At 47.3% G+C, this 19,814-nt stretch overlaps 1 pseudogene; it reads right to left on the bottom strand.

Annotated features, from left to right (window-relative positions):
• Positions 1–11,515: 11,515 nt before the first annotated feature.
• On the bottom strand, positions 11,516–11,659 carry LOC138773651 (U2 spliceosomal RNA; annotated as a pseudogene).
• Positions 11,660–19,814: the final 8,155 nt, after the last annotated feature.

The following is a 19,814-nucleotide window of genomic DNA, read 5'->3' as shown; positions in this document are numbered from 1 at the left end:
CATGAAGATACTGAGGGTTTCAGCCTTGCAGGGCTCATTGTGCATAACAGTCCGTTTCACTCTGTCCATTTTGGAACCCCAGATGAAATGAAACATGGTCCTGGTAAAGGCCCTGCAGACTGTGGCAAGAGGGGGCCATGCCTGTGTGGTGTACTGGAGCACAGGCAGAACTTCATTATGCCGGACCAGTGTTTTCCCCTCGATGGTGAGGTGTCTGAGGCTCCACAGTCCGATCTTGTTGTTGACCTTGCCCAATCGTTCTTCCCAGGATGTGGGGGACACACCTTCCTTCCCAAACCAGACTCCCAGGATCTTGATGAAGTATGGTTTGATGGTAAACAGGAAGGGGACGAAAGAAGCCAGATGCCACTCCCTGAAGAGCATAGCCTCCCACTTCCCGCAGTTGCCCTTTACCCCTGAAGCCTTGCGAAACTGCTCGCAGGTCTCGGCGAGTGCAGTCACCGAACACTGGTCAGCGCATAAGACTGTCACATCGTCCATGTATAGCGTACACTTGACCTCGTGTCAATTGGGTCCTGGTCCAGTGATTCCTCTAATCTCTCCATTCTGCCGGATAGCCTTTGCAAAGGATTCTGTAACAAAAAAAGAGGTAAAAGACAGCCTTGTCTGACCCCAGAGAGAACTGGGAAGGGGTCAGTCTTTCAGCCATTCACCAGTACTGTGCTGAAGATATCAAGATACATCAGGTTAACATATGAACAGAAAATCTCCCCCATACCCTGCTTGCGCAAAGCCCTACCCATAAACTCTTGAGACTCAATCAAAAGCCTTCTCCTAATCAAGGCTGACCAGTGCCGCATGTGCATGGCGGCTTTGGATGTAAAGGACCGTATCCCTCACTAGAGCAAAGCTATCGGCAGGAATGCCACAGGTCTGGTCCGGGTGGATGACCTGTCAGATGACAGACTTCAGCCGGTTGGCCAGCACCTTGGTGAAGATCTTGTAGTCCACGTTCAAGAGAGATGGGACACCAATTTTTTAAGTCACATCTCTTCCTCTTCCACTTACATGAGATTGTGATCATGCCCTCCCTCAACAACGGGAGGCATTCTACCCTCCACCACAATCTCCTTGTACAGCTCCAACAGGTCCAGGAAAATGAGATCCCCCAGAGCCACATCAAGCTCCGCTGGGAGACAGTCGCTGCCCGGGGTCCTGCCAGGCCTAAAGGATTTAGCGGCAGAGAGCAGCTCCCCCACCGTCAAGGGGGCGTCCATGGGCGCCTGTGGAATCAACATTAGTGATACCTGACAGGAACTTATTGGCGGCTTTTGTGTCAGTGGCCTTCGGGGCATAGAGGTTGTGGTTGAAGTCTGCGACGACCCTCATCACGTCCTCTTTGCCTTTCCGTATACATCCCAGTGCAGGCTTTTTTGGTCTCCTCCAGCTTCTCTCTCATGCCCCAGCCGCATCGGAGAAGGTTTTGCAGTGACCGCAGCTCGCACTGCAGCCTCCTGAAGTCCCTCTTTCTTCCGCACGCTTGTTGACGACTCAGCCTGAAAGAAACTGCAAAATTCAACCTTAACAAGTTCCCACCAATCGCTACAATCAAACATACATTTCTCATTACGCCATATGATGTAGGCCTCCCTAAGCTCCTCCAGAACCGCCTCCTGTGTCAGCAGAGCACAATTCAGCTTCCACAAGCCTGGGCCAGATAGAAAACCATGGCCCAGAAACCCTTGAAAGAGAGTGGCTTTGTGGTCAGAGAAGAAGCAGGAGACCATAAAGTGCCTAGTCTGCCTGACTGCTCGAGAGGTAAACAAAAGGCAATCAGAGAATGTAACGAGCCATCGGGGCGGCTCCACGTATAATTAACGGAGCAGTTCCCGATCGACCCAACAATGTCCTGCAAGGGTGCTTTGGTCACAATCTCGAGGAGCAGTTTAGAGGTAATGTACAACTTGGCAGATGTCCCAGAACTGCGCCCATCCGCTCCTTTGGGGCAGTTGAAGTTGGTGCAAGTAGGGGGGTATAGGGGACGCACTGAGGCAACGAGATTGAGGGGAAGGGATTTCTCAGTGGGGGCTGGAGAAGGGGCAGAGAGAGTGGGAGGGGGAAGGGGCAGGAAGGGTAGGGCGAGATGAGGGGCAGGGGTAGAGGCAGGAGCTGCTGTTTTACCATCCTTTTTCACCTTTGGGCTTTGCTGCTGCTGTGGCTGCTACCGGCCTCAGACTGGCCAGGGGGTTTGGTAGCAACAGATGCCCACGTTCTTTTCTCGCTCTGGAGGAAGGCCCTTTAGCTGTGGTCTGCCAGACCACAGAGATTTCATGTCTTCACTTTCGGGCAGTCTTTGGTTCCATGACCCATCACACGACCAACTGCAGGAATCTTCGCTGCAGTTCTCCGTCTGATGGCCCTTCTTGCTGCATCTCCGGCATGTCCGGGTAGTAGATAAAGGTCGAAGCATTACCCAGAGAGAGCGCCTGTGGTGGGTGCTGAAAACCATCTTTTGAGGTGTTGTCTCTGTGGAGCCTCACTATTACGTACCACTTGCCGGTCCAAAACCCAAGTTTGCTCAGGATCTTGGAGGGTTCCTTGACCACTGTGCAGTATCTCCCCAAGAACGTTGCAATGTCCTTGCCTGGAATGTACGAATTGAGGATTGAAACAGTTGCCTCTCCTCCCTTTGAATTAAGCAGTTGCTTACAAAGCAAGAGAGAGGGGATTCAGGCCTCACTGCCTTCACCGCTTCCCAGTACCTCCTGCAGATGTTGAACGAGGCGAATGTCACGTAGAAGATCCCAGATGCTCTTCCTTCGAAGTGGGCAGAGCTATGCAGAGTCTCTTCCAAGTGGGTGGAGAGATGCAAATCTTCCTTGCCGGCTTCTTTGGGGTTCAGCAGCGTCTTCGTCGATCGATCTTCGGCTGCTGAGAGCAAAGTGATTCACTGGTCCAACCCTCGTGCACAGGACAATTGAGCAACAGGCCAAGAGGTGGTCAGAGACCAGGTTCACTCTCGTTCCTGGGGAGTAGCCCTACACCCAATAGCTGCAGTGATCTTAAGCTGAAATTAATCGGTACCACAGGACCTGAGCCGTCAAGGCAGTCTAATAAGAACAGGTTTTTTTTTTAATAGAAAATAACTTTATTACAATCAGTCGTCATTAAACATAAACTGCGATGCAGCGCAGCCCAAATACACCTTCCTGCACACTTTGTCCTAAACAACAAAGTATTACAGACAAGTGATGGGGTAAGGGAGAGCGGAAGGAGGGTATAGGAAGGGGAGATCACAGGCCCGAAGCTTAATTAAAAAGACAAAACCACACAAGGTCCATGATAAAAACCGAATTTTTTTTTTAAGTCGACTACCCCTTAAAATGGGGTTTCTTTATTTACAATATTTTACAAAACAAGTGTTGAAAATGTTAAAATTTCTCCTGTAAAATACAATTTTCAATAAAATTAAATTGTTTAGCATAAAATCACATTTTTACATTAAAGGGACTTGGTGGCATTACATAGAGCTCCATTCGCTTAAAAACCGTTTTCTCGCTAAAATAGGGAAATGTTTCCTGTCCAATAAATAATACATTTCATTAAGACAGATGGCTGAAATGTCCTTTACAGATAAGACCTCGTATTTGTATAATAAAATGTTTCTGGCCTTCCACAGAGCTGCCTTCCATGCTATGATTTCTTGAGTCCGTGTTGGGCATTCCATGCAACCATAAAAAACACTATTCAGATTTTTCAGTCCTGTAATTCCTCTTACCAGAGGGGATATTTTAGTCCATACGTGTTGCGTGCAAAAACTATTCCAAAAAAGATGGTGCACGGTCTCCTCTTCCTGGCAGCCTCCCCTCCGACAGATTGCTGAGCTGGTTGAACCTCTTCAATGCTGGAATGCCCGGCATGGAAGACACTTTTGGATGCAGCTCCAGGCCAGGTTTTTCTGCGGATTAAAAATATAATAAGCAGTCGCCATTTTTCCATATTTTTTTTTTACATTTTTCTTCACTAAAATTCCTAATAGGAGCAATAAAACCACTTTTCGTTAGTCTCTAGGGTCTTTCTGCTGTTTCTCAAGTCTTGAGTGCTTTTCCCTTTAAAACCATAAAAACTAACTGTTACTTCTAAAATCTTATAATGTTTGGGCAAATTGAGAGCGTATGGGGAACTTTAAGAGTGGAAAACCACCCGTTTTAACACCCAGTGTAAAACGAACAAAATAAGACCAGTAATAGAAGAATCCGCAGCACTCTTATTCATGCAAAAGTGTTAAACAGTTTCTTAACAGCGTGCAAAGGAATAGGCCAGGTATGTCTACAACATTAATCACCACACTGGTGAATATAGAATTACGAACTTTGTTTGGCGACTGGTGGACGTTTCGACCCTGCCAGGGTCTTTTTCAACAGCGCTGTGAAAAAAGAAAACATACATATAAGTACCTGGTAAGGACAGGAAATAACGAAAGTGCGATAAAATAATAAACAGCCTAGTATAAACAGTAAACATGTTGCATGCTATGTTCACCTAACAAAAAATGTGTATAGTAACATGTGAGTAGTTTTAAGGATACAATAACATAAGGGTCACATGAAGAAGAGGATATAGCTCCTAACGGAGGGTATTAAGTATATATCGGTTAACTTGAGGAAGATGTAAGGGTCGCATCTGGACTGAGTATCGCGTTATAAACCTATAGGTCACATGGATGAATAATACGACACACATCATGCAGTATACAATATGTAGTAGGGAGCATAGTAGTATTTATACTATGGCGTACTAAGGACATAGAATTCTATGGGGAGGAAGGAGGGACAGGTGAACAGTAGGTGTAGGAAGACAAACAAAGGTACATGTGGGGAGGGTAAAAACATGAGAAAGGTAGTGTACGGTATGGTACATGTTGGAGCAGGTAAGGTACAAACGCAAAAAGGCAAAAATCTGATTGGGAAGAGGGCGGCAGAGGTGCAAAACGCAAACAGCCGAGTTCTTCTTGTGAGGCCCCACGCCTCATCAGCTCACGTTGTTCCCTGATGAACCTGTCCCTCACACTGTACCACCTGGTCTCCACATGTTTGGCTGAAAGAAAAAAAGGGAAAGACATTTGTAAGATATGAGCGTCTTGTGACCAGAACAGTAGAGTTTTTTGTTGGTTGGCATAGTGATTAACTAATTTACCAATGATCAACTTCTGTAATCTACTATGCTTGTCCCAACCTGGGAACACAATCCGGGCAACCTCCCTCCATGCGGCACTCCGCCTTAGCCGGCTTGTGTACCCAGGCGCAGGGTCGTCCCATAGCAGTGGCCGGGCATGGACCTTAAAAAAAAAACAGTAAGCTCTTGGAAACAATGATCAATTAAGGTAATACCTAGTAGAGGAATTTTCCTGGTAAGAGCCCATGTTCATTTGAAACTTATGTGGGTGGGTTCTCGAGCTTCCCGTGCAGCTAACTCACTCCCCCCTCCCTCCAAAGCGAACTAACCTTGGCTTATACACACAGGAACCAAAAATGCTACATTTTTATCTACAACCAGTCACATAACGGCCTAGCTGAAGCCTGGGCACAGAGGCCTCTTACATTCATCCCTGAACTTTCAGCAATCTTTGAAAGGAAACCCAAGGCATGAAAAATATAAGCGTAACGTGACTAATGTTTCCTAAACTTAATTTCGATAATGTAGCACCTTAAAGCCAAAGGTTTTTTGATGTGAGCCCAAAAATTAGAGTGGCGGAACGTGATCTGATCACACAATTGCAACTAAACAAAGAGTAGGGTGCCACAAAGCAAAATGCACTACAATGCGGTCTATCACAAGGCCACTCCCAAAAGAAATGGGCCCCCAACACACCGCATACCATTCCCTTCCGGGCCAAAAGGCACCTGCAAAGGTCCAAGACACATGTCCACTCTCAGACAAGCCCAAGAGCAGACCTGTACCAACGATACCTCATACCCGGTCATCAGGCCAGGCACTCACCAGACGTCAGTTACTTTTCAACAAAGCTGTTATCTCCAGAAGGAGAAAGCTGGTGTGCAGGGATGAAATTACTACAGAACAACATGTTATTGTTTTTTTTGATTGAAAATATCTTTATTACAATCAGTCGTCGTCAGGCATACATAAACTGTGACGCAGCACAGCTCAATAAATAAGACAATAAATACTCAGCACCATGGTACAACATACAGCGCAGGCTCCCTACGCTATACATCATACCACCCGCTACACTAACATTCCCGCATACCTTAACAATCCTATAACAACAAACAAAGCAATACAGACAAGTGATGGGGTAAGGGGGGTGGGAAAGAGGGGGGTATGGAGGGGAAATCACAGGCCCGAAGCTTTATTGAAAGACAACACAACACAAGGGGAGAGGGGTATCAATCCTCTTCTTCCTGGTCCGATCTGTCCATGATGGAATAGTCTCTGAGCAGGCTGTGGACCAGCCTGCGGCAGTCCAGAAAGGACATCCTCTCCTTCTTCAAAATAAGGCGGTTCCTGGCAAGCCATATAGCGTCCTTAAAACAGTTCATAAGGCGCCAGGCCTCCCGGGTTGCCTCATTGCCGAAATTCCCAGGGAACAGGCCGTACAGCACAGCGCAGTGCGTTAGCCTGTTCCTGGGCACACTATCACTGAGTTCAAGTTCCAGGGCGTCCAACAGGCCCTGAGCAAACGGACACTGCCAAAAGAGGTGCAAAGATGTTTCCTCCACAAAGGGGCACCGGGGGCAGTACCGTGTCTTGCACAGGTTGCGGGCATGCATGAATGACCTCAAAGGCAGTCCCCCCTGAATGGCCATCCAAGACAAGTCCTTGTGCCCGTTGGTCAACTTCGCCGAAGCCAAATTAGTACAGACAGTCTCTGCGGTGGCCGCAGTGAGCCCTGGAACGAGCTCCATAGTGTCCTGTGCTCTGATGAGCTTGTGGACAGTTTTTGGCTTCCACAAGTCGGGCTTGAGTCCCTCCAGTTGGTGTTCCCTCACAAACCTGACGAAACCCCCCGTAGAACCAGGGAGTGTGCCAGTTGTAAGGGATGGAGCTGTCCCACTTGTCCCAGCTCAGACCCCTCCAGAGGGGGAGGAGGAACAGGCGAGACATGGACCTGCCCGCAGAGCCATTCTTCTTTTGCAGAGTCCTCCGCACACAGTCACATACAAAGGCTGCTCGCAGCAAGGTAGGGATATCCGGAACACCTTTTCCGCCCTTGCGGGGTTCCTTGTACATCACGGAGCGCTTCACTCTGTCCATTTTGGAGCCCCAGATGAAACGAAACACGGTCCTGGTGATGGCCCTGCAGACGGTGACATGGGGGGGCCAGGCCTGTGCGGTGTACTGGAGCACAGGCAGAACTTCGTTCCTCAGGACTAGTGCTTTGCCCTCAATGGTGAGGTGTCTGAGGCTCCACAGCCCGATCTTTGTGTTGACCTTAGCCAATCGCTCTTCCCAGGGCTTGAGGGCCGCGCCTTCCTTTCCGAACCAGACTCCAAGGATCTTGATGAAGTCCGGTTTGATGGTAAACGGGAAGGGGGCGGAGGAAGCCAGGTGCCACTCCCCGAAGAGCATAGCCTCCGACTTCCCGCAGTTGACCTTTGCCCCTGAAGCCTTTCCGAACTTCTCGCAGGTCTGGACGAGTGCAGTCACCGAACGCTGGTCAGCGCAGAAGACTGTCACGTCGTCCATGTACAGCGAGCACTTGACCTCGTGTCGATCGGCTCCGGGTACGGTGATCCCTCTGATCTCTCCGTTCTGCCGTATAACCTCCGCGAAGGATTCTATAACACAAACAAAAAGGAGAGGTGAGAGAGGGCAGCCTTGTCTGACCCCAGAAAGAACCGGAAAGGGGTCAGTCTTCCAGCCGTTCACCACTACCCTGCTGAAAATATCAAAGTACATAACGTTAACAAAACGACAAAACATATCACCAAGTCCTAACCTACGCAGTGCCCTGCCCATGAACTCGTGAGAGATCCGGTCGGAAGCCTTCTCCTGATCAAGGCTGACCAGGGCCGCGTGTGCACGGCGGCTTTGGATGTAATGGACCGTGTCCCTCACTAGGGCGAGGCTGTCTGCGATCCTGCGGCCGGGAATGCCACAGGTCTGGTCCAGATGGACGACCTGACCGATGACCTTCTTCAGCCGGTTGGCCAGCACCTTGGCGAGGATCTTGTAGTCCACGTTCAAGAGAGAGATGGGACGCCAATTTTTCAAGTCACATCTCTCCCCCTTCCGCTTATACAGGATCGTGATCATACCCTCCCTCAACGACGGAGGCATTCTGCCCTCCACCACCATCTCCTCGTACAGCTCCAACAGGTCCGGGCAAATGAGATCCCCCAGCGCTACATAGAGCTCCGCTGGGAGACCATCACTGCCCGGGGTCCTGCCAGGCCTAAAGGATTTAGCGGCAGAGAGCAGCTCCCCCACCGTCAAGGGGGCGTCCATGGCCGACGCACCTGCGGGATCAACAACGTTAGTGATACCTGACAGGAACTCGTCGGCCACTTCGGAGTCGGTGGTCTTCGGGGCGTAGAGGCTGCGGTAGAAGCTAGTGACAACCCCCATCACGTCCTCTTTGCCCTTCCGCAAACATCCGGTCTCATCCCGCAGCTCAGTCAGGGGCGTGTGGCCGGCGTGGAGTTTCCTGAAAAAGAACCGAGTTACATTTCTCACCCTTCTCCAGGTTCTCCACCTTGGAACGGAAGACGATTCGCTTGGATTCCTCCTCAAAAAGTGCCTTTGCAAGCTCTTTTTAGTCTCCTCCAGCTCCTCCTTCACGTCCCAGCCGCACCGGAGAAGGTCTTGCAGTGACCGCAGCTCGCGCTGCAGCCTCCTGAAGTCCCTCTTTCTTCCGCACGCCTGTTGACGACTCTTGGCCTGAAAGAAACTGCGAAATTGAACCTTAACAAATTCCCACCAATCACTAACACGCTCAAACATACATTTATCGTTGCGCCATATGATGTAGGCCTCTCTAAGCTCCTCCAGAACCTCCTCCTGAGCCAGTAGAGCACAATTCAGCTTCCAAGAGCCTGGGCCAGATGGGAAACCATGGCCCAGAACCCCTTGAAACAGAATGGCCCTGTGGTCAGAGAAGAAGCAGGGAACCATAGAGTGCCTAGTCTGCCTGACTGCTCGAGAGGCAAACACAAAGTCAATCCGAGAACGGAGCGAGCCATCGGGGCGGCTCCATGTATAATTAACAGAGCCGTTCCCGATGGACCCAACAACGTCCTGCAAGGATGCTTCAGTCACCATCTCGATGAGCAGTTTGGATGTGACATCCAACTTGGCAGATGTCCCAGAACTGCGTCCGTCCGTTTCAATGGGGCAGTTGAAGTCCCCACCCAACACTACAGCCCTGGAGGTTGCGAACTGGGCCCGCAGGGCCTGGAATAGTTCCAGACGCGCACCCTTCTCAGGAGAGGCATACACATTGATGAGTCTTACGGGCTCCCCCGCCCAAGAGCCGTCTGCAATTAGCAATCTGCCACAGACAAGCTCCTGAACAGAATCAAGTGTAAAGTTGCCTCCCCTGATCAGGATGGCGACCCCTGCGGACTTGCAGTCGCCCCCGCCGGACCAGTAGAAGGGACCATGGGGCCACTGCCTGGCCAGATGGTTTTAGGACCTAGAAGAGGACAGAGCACATTCCTGCAACATATACACATCGCACAACTGAGCATTCAAAAATGAAAGAACTGTCTGGAATCTAGACCTATCTCTCATACTCCGCACATTTAAGCTAAAGATGGAAAGATTAGCCATGGGAATAAAAAAGAAAGGTTAGTCGCAGACATTATACGTCACCAGTCCGGTCGGGCGGATCCTCTTCTTCGGGGCCCGCCGGCCCGATCTATGCCCTTATGCAGTCCTCCACCGCCGCTTTCAGGTGTGCATTCTCTGGGACGTCTTCGAAGTCGAAAGCCCCCGGTTCGTCGACCAGATTCTCCACCACCTGATCCATGTCACTTTCCTCCGGGAGGTCATCTTCGCAGACCTCGATGATCTTTTTCTTGGAGGTCTCAGCCGACGGGCTGTCCCTCCCTTTCCTCTTCCTGTCGGGAACCACTGTGGGGACAAGAGGGGGATAATCCTCCAAGGAGAGAACCACAGCGGCGGGAGGAAAGGTTAGTGCTGCTGGGTTGAGGGTGGGGGTGGGGGTAGGGGCGGGAGACAGGGGACCCACTGAGGCAATGGGATAGGGGAGGGATTCCTCAGTGGGGTGGGCGGGGAAGGAGGGGAGGGGTAGGGAGGGCGGGGAAGGAGGGGAGGGGTAGGGAGGGCGGGGGGAGGTTTAGGGGCCTTCGTCCTCTTACCCTCCTTCTTCTTCTCCTTCTCCTTGGGCTTCTGCGCTGCTTGGGCTACGGCCGGCTGCTGGCTGGTCGGAGCTTTGGCAACCACTGATGCCCACGTTCTCTTTTCCCTCTGGGAACACGCCCTGTAGCTGTGGTCCGCATGGCCGCAGAGGTTGCAGGTTTTTGCCTTCGGACAGTCCTTGGTCCCATGCCCCGGCACTCGGCAGACTCTACAGGAATCTTCGCGGCAGTCCTTCGCCTGATGACCCTTCTTGCTGCATCTCCTGCAGATCTGCGGCATATCCGTGTAATAGATGAAGCCTGGAGCGTCACCCAGAGAGAAAGCCTGAGGCAGGTGCTGGAAACCGTCGTCCGATGACTCATCCCTGTTGAGCCTCACAACCACCGACCACTTGCCAGTCCAGAATCTAAGGCTGTTCAGGATCTTGGAGGGTTCCTTGACCACTGTACAGAACCTTGCGAGGAATGTGGCAATGTCCTTGCCTGGGATGTACGGGTTGAGGATTGAAACAGTCACCCGCCTCTCCTCCCTTTGGATTAAGCAGTTGCTTACAAAGCGAGAAAAAGGGGATTCGGGCCTCGCTGCCTTCACCGCTTCCCAGTACCTCCTGCAGGTGTTGAAGGAGGCAAAAGTCACATAGAAGATCCCAGTGAAGAAGAAAATGCTGAGGGTTTCAGCCTTGGAGAAACCCTGGTCCAGGACCATCTTCTTAGCGAACACATCCTCGGACATGTCTGGCTCTGTACCATCCACCTTCTTCAGTCGCATGGCCACCGTAGTGCGCATCCAGGGCCGTAGTGTAGGGACGTCTGGATCCGCAGCCTTGCTGGTCGTCGGCTGAGCTGGGGCGGCAGAGGAAGAGGCATCCACGACCTGGGCCTCCTGGCTCTTCCTCGCTTCCTTCTTCTGCTGGGTCTTCTTGTTCTCCGGTGCTGAAGAGGCCATCGCTTCTCCTGGTCGAGCTCTTTCCTGGTGGGCGGAGCTATGCAGGTCCTCGTCGAAGGGGGCGGAGAGATGCAAATCCTCCTCGCCGGCTTCTTCGGGGTTCAGCGTCGTCCTTCTCGGGGTTCCGGGGCGTCTTCGTCGATCGTTCGTCGGCAGGTGGGATCGAAGTGGTTCTTCGGTCAAACCGTCGGGCACAGGACAATCGAGCAGCAGGCCGAGAGGAAGGTTCACTCTCGTTCCTGGGGAATAGCCCTACACCCAATAGCTGCAGTGAGCTTAAGACGAATTTAAATCGCCGATGCCCAAAGGCCGAGTGCAGGGGGTACCCCAGGACCTGAGCCGTCAAGTCAAGGCAGTTCAGTAAGAACAGATACTACACTTGATCTTAGCCAAAAGGCCGAGAAGCGAACAACATGTTATTGTTCCAAAGTTCATTCCTTTGACCCCTTTGTTTGCACTCCTAGATGGTTGCGGCTTGGGCCCCACTATTTCACTGATCCTTTCTATATTGAAGCAACAGAACCTGTGGATCAGCCCAGCCACTATGACCATATGTGAGCAAGCACAATGATTTACATATCCAAATACCAAGGCCTTTGCGGCAAAGAGCAATGTTGCTTGGAAATCTAAGCTAGCTTTCTGCTTTGTTACTGCAAGGGTCAAAAAATGTGGGATTAGCATATGAAATTAATGCTTTGTATTCACAAATAAAAAGCTTATAAATCTGGAGACACGGTTAATAGTTGTCGCATTAATGCTAAAGATAAAGCTAAACAAACTGCAGAACCAGCTAAGGTTTTTAGAGGACATGTGAAAACATGAGACATTAAATAGAAATATCCATGTAACATTATTCCTAAACATTTTCATACTTGTCAAGCAATCTGACCTCACAACAGTAACATAACCAAAAGAGTTGGACAGAGGGGGAAGGGCGTAGGAAGGTCCAGCTTACTACATACAGATCATTAGATTCTGCTGCAGTCTCACAAAGCCTAATCTCGTGGTCCAATCTCGGAGCAGACAATTTATCATATATTCCTGAAAAACACACCCCAAAAAAGCCTTGATCACGGATTAGCGTTGTGGCAGAAAATGCTTGGAAAAGCGTCACACTATGAAATATACATCGTGAGCACACATCCATCAACTGCACTATGCGCCAAGCCAAACAATCATCAGCATAACAATCCAATAACAAATGTGACGTCTCTTACCAAATGTGAACATATCCTTGATATATAATTTTAAAGGGTTTAGGCCTGTTCCTATTGCAAATGGCCACTTTATTGCATAGCCAACATGGAGTCTGGTCGATTTTTCTTGTGCGTTGAGGAAATGCGCTACATTCCACAATCCAATCGAGAGACAATAACGCTGATGTGTGTTGAAGAATGTCAATCATTCCGAACTCATAGACAATGCATCTGTGTTTTTTAGGAAAAAGATACAAAAAAATATAAGTGAGAGAAAATTTGTTACAATAAATATATCATGTTCTCAATCAAATCACAGCTGCAAGGGATTACAGTACAGACTCCACACAAATTATGGACCTTTCACACACAAAGATTAGGTGACAGATTATCTGTCAAAGATCTAAATCCAAACCCAGGAATGGATTAGAAAAGAGGAGACATCTCAGGCTTTCATTTATGACCTGATCTCTGTTTAGAGTCCATTCCAGGCCTTGGCGTAAAAACTTTGTCAGATAATGTTTCAGTGCAAAAATTCCCTTACACACAAACACCCGCCCTGAAGATATTAGAAGGCAATATTTTGTATTGTACATCTTTCTTAACTTTGTAAAATGAGGATCTTAGCAAACTGTTTGACGAAACAGAGTGTACCATGTCACCACGGTAAGGTGTCCTCAGGGACATGGACCCTACTCTAACCTAACAGAAAATGACCTCTCTGGGTGTGAAGAAGCCGACAACTTGGCTTCAAAATGTTTTTCAAAATAAAAAATTAAATTTAGGATTAAATAAAATAAGATGATGTATTGCCTCATGCTTTAAGACTAGAAATCATAAACGGGGGAGGCGACCTGAAGCCCGAGAGCGCCGTCCACACCGTGGCTGTCGCCTAAGAACAACCCTAGTACCCTCAGATGGAGGTGGCATGGCACCAGGTGGCTCTTGCGAAACAGGTGGGGGCACAGGGTTGTATGGAAAACGGTGGATGTCGTCCGGGATACGTGGCCTCGGAAAATGGATCCCATACACTGTCTGGATGATGTGAGCCACGTAGGAAGGGTCGGGGAGAGTCTCAGGGTCAGCCCTCTCGTGGCACATCATTACGAAGTCCATGACGACCCGTGCACTCCGTGCCACAATGTGAGGCACATAACGTAAGCGGGCTCCCAGATAGTGTGAGAAGAAATCATTCTGGTCATCATCCCCATCAAAACGCCTCACAAACTCGATGACCGAATGATCCACCTCAGACAAGGCGGACTGAGGATCCTCATCTTCCCGGCGGCGCCTGGTGGTGGTGGTGTACCGCGTCAGTGGCTGACGTGGCCTAGGTGCCGGGGGAACACCACTGGGAGATGCACCCGATGTTGAGGGTGCTGATGCTGCTGCCTCCTCCTCTTCGGGCATGTCAGTAGAGCCAGAAGGTCCTGGCATCTGCTCCGTGCCCTTGGATGGAGTCGGACTGCCTGCCTCCTGGTATGGCGGGGGCGTGGCACTCTCCCCCTCCTGCTGGGATGCTTGAACGTCAGCACCAACAGCATCCTCTCTTCCAGCTGGCTCCGAATAATTGCCACTGGTTCTGTGGACAGACAGAAAGGTTAGAGAATCTCGACACATTCACAAAGTCACATTTGTAAGTAATTTTTGTGTTTCATAACTTCTCAAACATACAGTATGGTTACATTTGCACTTTTTTAACATGAATACATTATGTAGTGCAATCAGAATCCTAGGCCAGGACATACAACTGTTTATTCCTAGTCTTTCAGATTAGTGTGTTTGAATATAAACTAAGCCACATATTCGTGGAATATTTGCCCCTTTCTCACTGTGCCAACAATGCTCTCATCTTCATGGCATGTTGTGGCCATGGAAGCATTCTTGTGACCACACAATAACGAGTGTATTCTCATGTCTGCCATCATGGAGAGGGGCGTCAGTCAGTCATGTCAGCAGATACACAAGCGTCCAGTAACAGGACTCTGTACCTGTCATTGATCCCCGCAGGGCACACTGACGGTGACAGAGCAGGAGGCCGCACAGCATTGAGTATAAAGGAAGTGAATAGTGTGGCCCGACCAACAGCTCTCTGACTGGTTTGTATAGTAGGAGACATAAGATTGAACATTATCCGCTGGATGGAAAAGGGCATTTCATTCACCATGCTTACTGGCTCTGCCACCCACAGCACACGGTGAACAACTGAGGTAGTGACCGTGATGTGAGAAATTTTAAATAGATGGTGAAGCATGAGTGAGAGTGGTGTGTAAGCATTTGGTTGACTGTGTGAGCAAAGGGGCCTATTGGGATTCATCAGCATAGATGAACCCTCTCTGTACAGTCACATACACCATCATGAAGGCTAAAAAACATTACACAACTAGGGCCTTAGAAAGAATGGAAATTGTGTATGTTTAGAAAAAATATATACATTTCTGATATAGTATTGTCATTAATAGAAAATCTAAACATAAAGCAGAATGTGATGGGGAGTGCATGATATCAGCTGCCACACAGTATGGAGCAGGCTCAGCTCAAGATCCCAAGCCAGACTTTGGAGCGAATAGGGACATCAAAGCTTTTCAATCATCAATGAGATATTGGAGACTATATGATACTATATACATTAGCAAATAAGCCAAATAGCCTTACTGCCGTTGACTCCGGCTAGGGAGAAACTCCAGCAGTGGCGCATAGCGCATAGAGGTCGTCTCCCCACCCCTCTCCTCCATGCGCACCGCCCGTTGGCACTGGTCACGAACGCTTTGCCAGCAGGTCTCCACTGCTCGGACTGACAAAAGAGAACAAAAAAAAATATTTAAAAAAATTATAAGGCTTATTCTGAATATAGTGCATTCTTCGAAAGAATTTCATTCATACATTATGTGACAATAAGACATACCCATTCTCATCTGCTCCGCGTCCGTCACCTCTCCCCACTGTGGGACTACCAGAGCCGCTATTTGGTCCCACGTCTCTCGACGCAGAACGCGGTCATGGTAGCCATGCAAAGTCAAATCCCACATATGGGGACGGGACCGCACCTGAAATATAAATATATCAACACATAAATCAATACACATCTCCATCTGACTTCACCTCTCTGTGTCTAGATCTATTTTAAGAATAACAACAGGAAATACATTATTTCCATAAGGAAAAAACATAGAGTGGTGTTGGGATTCGAACAGACGACCTGTGTAATCTAATGCACACAGCCTAATAACCACTGAGCCAAGACGCACAACCCAAAGGAATGCTTGAACTCTTTCATCACACTTTGTAAAAGATCCTAACATTTGTCATTAATTATTTCATTTAGTAATGGATTGTTGTCTTAACTGGCACTAATATGGAGTCCACAATACCAGCTCAATTAGAGCTTTTCATTGAGACCTGATGACAAAGGAAATCAACATTCCTTTGAAAAACCATCAACACATGTGCAAACCAGTTAAGCTAACAATGACACTACTGCGGTGGTTGTTCTGGGGTGTGTGGTGTGTTGCCAACAGTAGTGTGGCCAAAAAACATGGCCCAACGGCTATGGTGACATACATTGCAATTTGGTCCGAAGTATGGTCCAGATTGATAAATAAAAAATAAAAACAAATAAATGTCTGGCCCAAAAAAGACAGAAGGTTATGTATTGTATTATCTAAAGATTCAATGAGGGACAGACACTAACAGTCCACAACGTGGAACCTAAAGCTACATGAAAAATGCATCGAAAACGCAACATTTTTAACAAAACATGAAATACGCATCAAAACAAAAACATTTATAAGACAACATGAAAAACGCATCGAAAATGCAACATTTTCTACACAACATGAAAAACGCATAAAATACGCAAATATATTAAATTTACAACAACGCTACAAGAAAAAGAGAACAAGAACAACGCTACTATAACAACGCATCGAAAATTTAACAAAAATAACAATAAAATATAACATTAATTCTTTCTATAATCAAATACAATTGTATATAAGGAAAAACATAAGGCAACAATATGATTGTTTTTGAAGAGTAAGAACTCATGTTTGTAATTATTTGTAAGGGCCAATTCACACGCCCGTCTCGCATAAGAAATCCGCTGCTAATCTGCAATACACATATTAATATTATTATGTGGATTAGCTGCGGGTTTCTTGTGCGAGACGCCCGTGTGAATTGAGCCTAAGAATTTTATATTTTATATAATTAAACAAATAAAAAAATTATATAAAAAACATGACCTCTGCGATCAGCCTGGGAACATCAATGTCCCTCTGCCAGGACCCACGTTGGCCACCACCACGCTCCGCTCCTCGCCATGACATTGCTCTGGATCGGGACATCCAAGGACGTGAGCCATTGAAGCCCATTAACTCGGCCCTTTTAAACTCAAGGGGCGTTAAGCATTCAATTATTATAATCAGAATCCGCTTTGATCCGGCTGTAATCAGGGTTCCGTCTGTGACAAATTGGACATCCTACGGCCGGAGTTGGACCATTTCGGGCCGGAAATAATGGGCTGGTTCATTTTTTACGGACCCGTGTCCAATCAGGCCGTAGCCTCACACGTAGTGTGCACTGTGCAGCCGCATATCCTATACTTCCAAGCATACGCATGACCCGGAAAAATACGGCCGATTATTTAAAGAGTGCAATACAGCCGCACAGATACATAGTGTGAACATACGCTCAAGGAGCCATAGCTCATTCAAAGTGTCCAGTGATGATCGTAAAAAGTATGATAAGTTCTCAAAGTAAGTTCATAAATAGTTAATTGCCCATTTGAAACAGTTGTGGTCCGCTCACCCCGTGGAATGACGTAGGCATCAAAGACTCCATATTCAAGTGGACCGCACGCTACTCTGGAACGCACAGACATCTTAACTGTGCAAGCGTGCTATGTGTAATTCAGTGACACGTGATAAACAGAACATGACGTGTACGTATCCATAGTAACAGAACACGCTAAAGCGCTGGAAATGATGTAAGGACAAGATCAGTGGGAACAGCATACACATAAACACGCATACCACTGCGCTATAACTGTCACAGAGCCAACCAATTAACATGGGGTATCAGCCACCAAGTCTGCATAACAGAAAGGAGATTGATATCCACTAGTGAAATAGCTCACCAACAATTATAGCAAGCATATCCAAACCAGTGGATTTCTGTGGGGGCTATTCAGACAGCGCTGAAGTTCATTCACACCCCACTGTCTCATCGAAGCTCATCACGTTCAAAATAGAGATTACTGTGAAAGTATATATAGCTGGATGTTAAGATGCTGTATTGTCATTCCCGGTGAGGGGCCACTTCATCTGTTTCAACAAAAAGACTAAGGCTATATTCACACATAGTATTTCCATCAAACGTTTGGACAGTGTATTTTTAACCCAAACCATGAGAGGGTTTAAACTGTGCAAATCTCTCTATTATAATTTTGTCCTGTCAGTTCTACTCCTGGTTTGGTTGAAAAAATATTGACCAAAAGACTAATGAAAATACTATGTGTGAACATAGCATTAAGCATGATCTAAGAAGGAAAAAAATTTAGGTAAGTATAGATTCTACAATAATAAAAATAAACAAATGAAATGTGTATTCATTGATTCTCGCACTTCGGGCAAAACACTTGTTGTGAGACACTGGGTGACTGTCTTACCACATTTCACTTAACATAACAATAACAAGGTAATATTTTATAATCCACATTTAACCCTTTGGGTTTAAGAGACCCTAATTTATATATCCATTCCAACTCGTGTCTTTTTTAGCATGGATAACCGATCTCCCCCTCTGGAAAAGGGAGGGATCTGATCCACAAACATGACTTTTAGATCAGATTCCCGATGTCCATTTTCAGAAAAGTGCTTGGGTACTGGTAAATCTTGTTTAAGCTTTCTAATGGTGTAGCGATGTTGTGTCAGACGTGTTTCCCCATCGTATGTAGTTTCCCCAACATAGACCAAGTTACAGGGGCCCCACAACACATATACTATCCACTCAGAGTTGCAATTGAGGAATTTATTTATTTTGTGTCTAGAACCTGTTCCTGGATGAATGAAAAATTTTCCTTTTTGTACGTGTCTACAGTTGATGCAATTCCCGCATGGATAACATCCCGTGACTCGAGGACCTAAGAAAGTGGGGATAGGTGCTCTAGGTTAGGTGACTTCGGTTTTGACTATTTTGTCTCTGATGTTTGGGTGCTCTTTTGTATGACATAAGAGGTCTATCACATAAACCTTCGATGTTGGGAAAGCTGTTCTGCACTATGTGCAAATGTTTGTTAATTATTTTCGCAATGGTGGGACTCAAAGAATTGTAACTGGTGACAAATGGAATTCTCCTCTTATTTTTATTAGTCTTAGATGTGGTAAGCAACTGTTCCCTATCAAGATGTACAACATTGTCTATATGTGTTTTTACCACAGTTTTAGGGTAACCTAAGTTATGTGCCATATGTAGTGCATTGTTCAGATTAGTGTTGTCTGACACGATACGTTTGGCTCTCAGGAATTGACTCTTAGGGAGATTACGTTTCATGTTGGGAGGGTGATTCGACTCAAATCTGAGTAAAGTGTTTTTGTCTGTACTTTTGGTGTGTATATTGGTGGCTAGTCTGTTTCCCTGTTTCTACACCACAGTATCAAGAAATACAACTTGTTCTTTAGAGTGTGCTATTGTGAACTTAATGTCATTGTCCATGTGATTTAGAAATTGGTAAAATTCAAGGAGCTCTTCTGTCCCTTTCCACAGGAGGAAGACGTCGTCTATGAATCTCCACCACCCCAGAAGATGCCGGAAGTGGTGGGAGACATAGACGCACGCTTCCTCTAGCTTCTCAACAAACAAATTAGCATAAACCGGTGCGGCATTACTGCCCATCGCAGTCCCACGTAACTGGAGATAACAACATTATTTGCTAAATACAAAAAAATGCATGTCAGTATAATTTCCAACAACTCAAGGAGAAACCTTTGGCATGAGGGGGAGAGGGTAGTCTTTCTTATTGTTTGTGCAATAGCTGATAGTCCTTTGTCATGTTTGATCGACGTGTACAGGCTGGAGATGTCTAGTGATGCTAAAATGACGTCATGTGTGATTTCTATATCCTTAATTTTTACAAGAAATTCTGAGGTCACGTATGTATGATTTCATGTGTTTGTAAAATGCTATCCAGGAAGGTCGCTGCTTGGCTCAGAATGGCCCCCCGCCCGGAGACAATGGGTCTCCCAGGGGGGTTTTGAAGGTCTTTGTGTATTTTGGGTAGCAAGTAAAGACGAGGCATAATGGGGTACTCAACCCATAAGAAATCATACAATTTTTTATCAATAAGGCCCATAGCTAATGCACCATCAA

This window comes from Dendropsophus ebraccatus, chromosome 14 (assembly GCF_027789765.1).
Source record: "Dendropsophus ebraccatus isolate aDenEbr1 chromosome 14, aDenEbr1.pat, whole genome shotgun sequence".
Taxonomy (NCBI): Eukaryota; Metazoa; Chordata; class Amphibia; order Anura; family Hylidae; genus Dendropsophus; species Dendropsophus ebraccatus.
The sequence above is the reverse complement of the archived record's forward strand: the minus strand, read 5'-3'. Positions and strand labels throughout refer to the sequence as shown.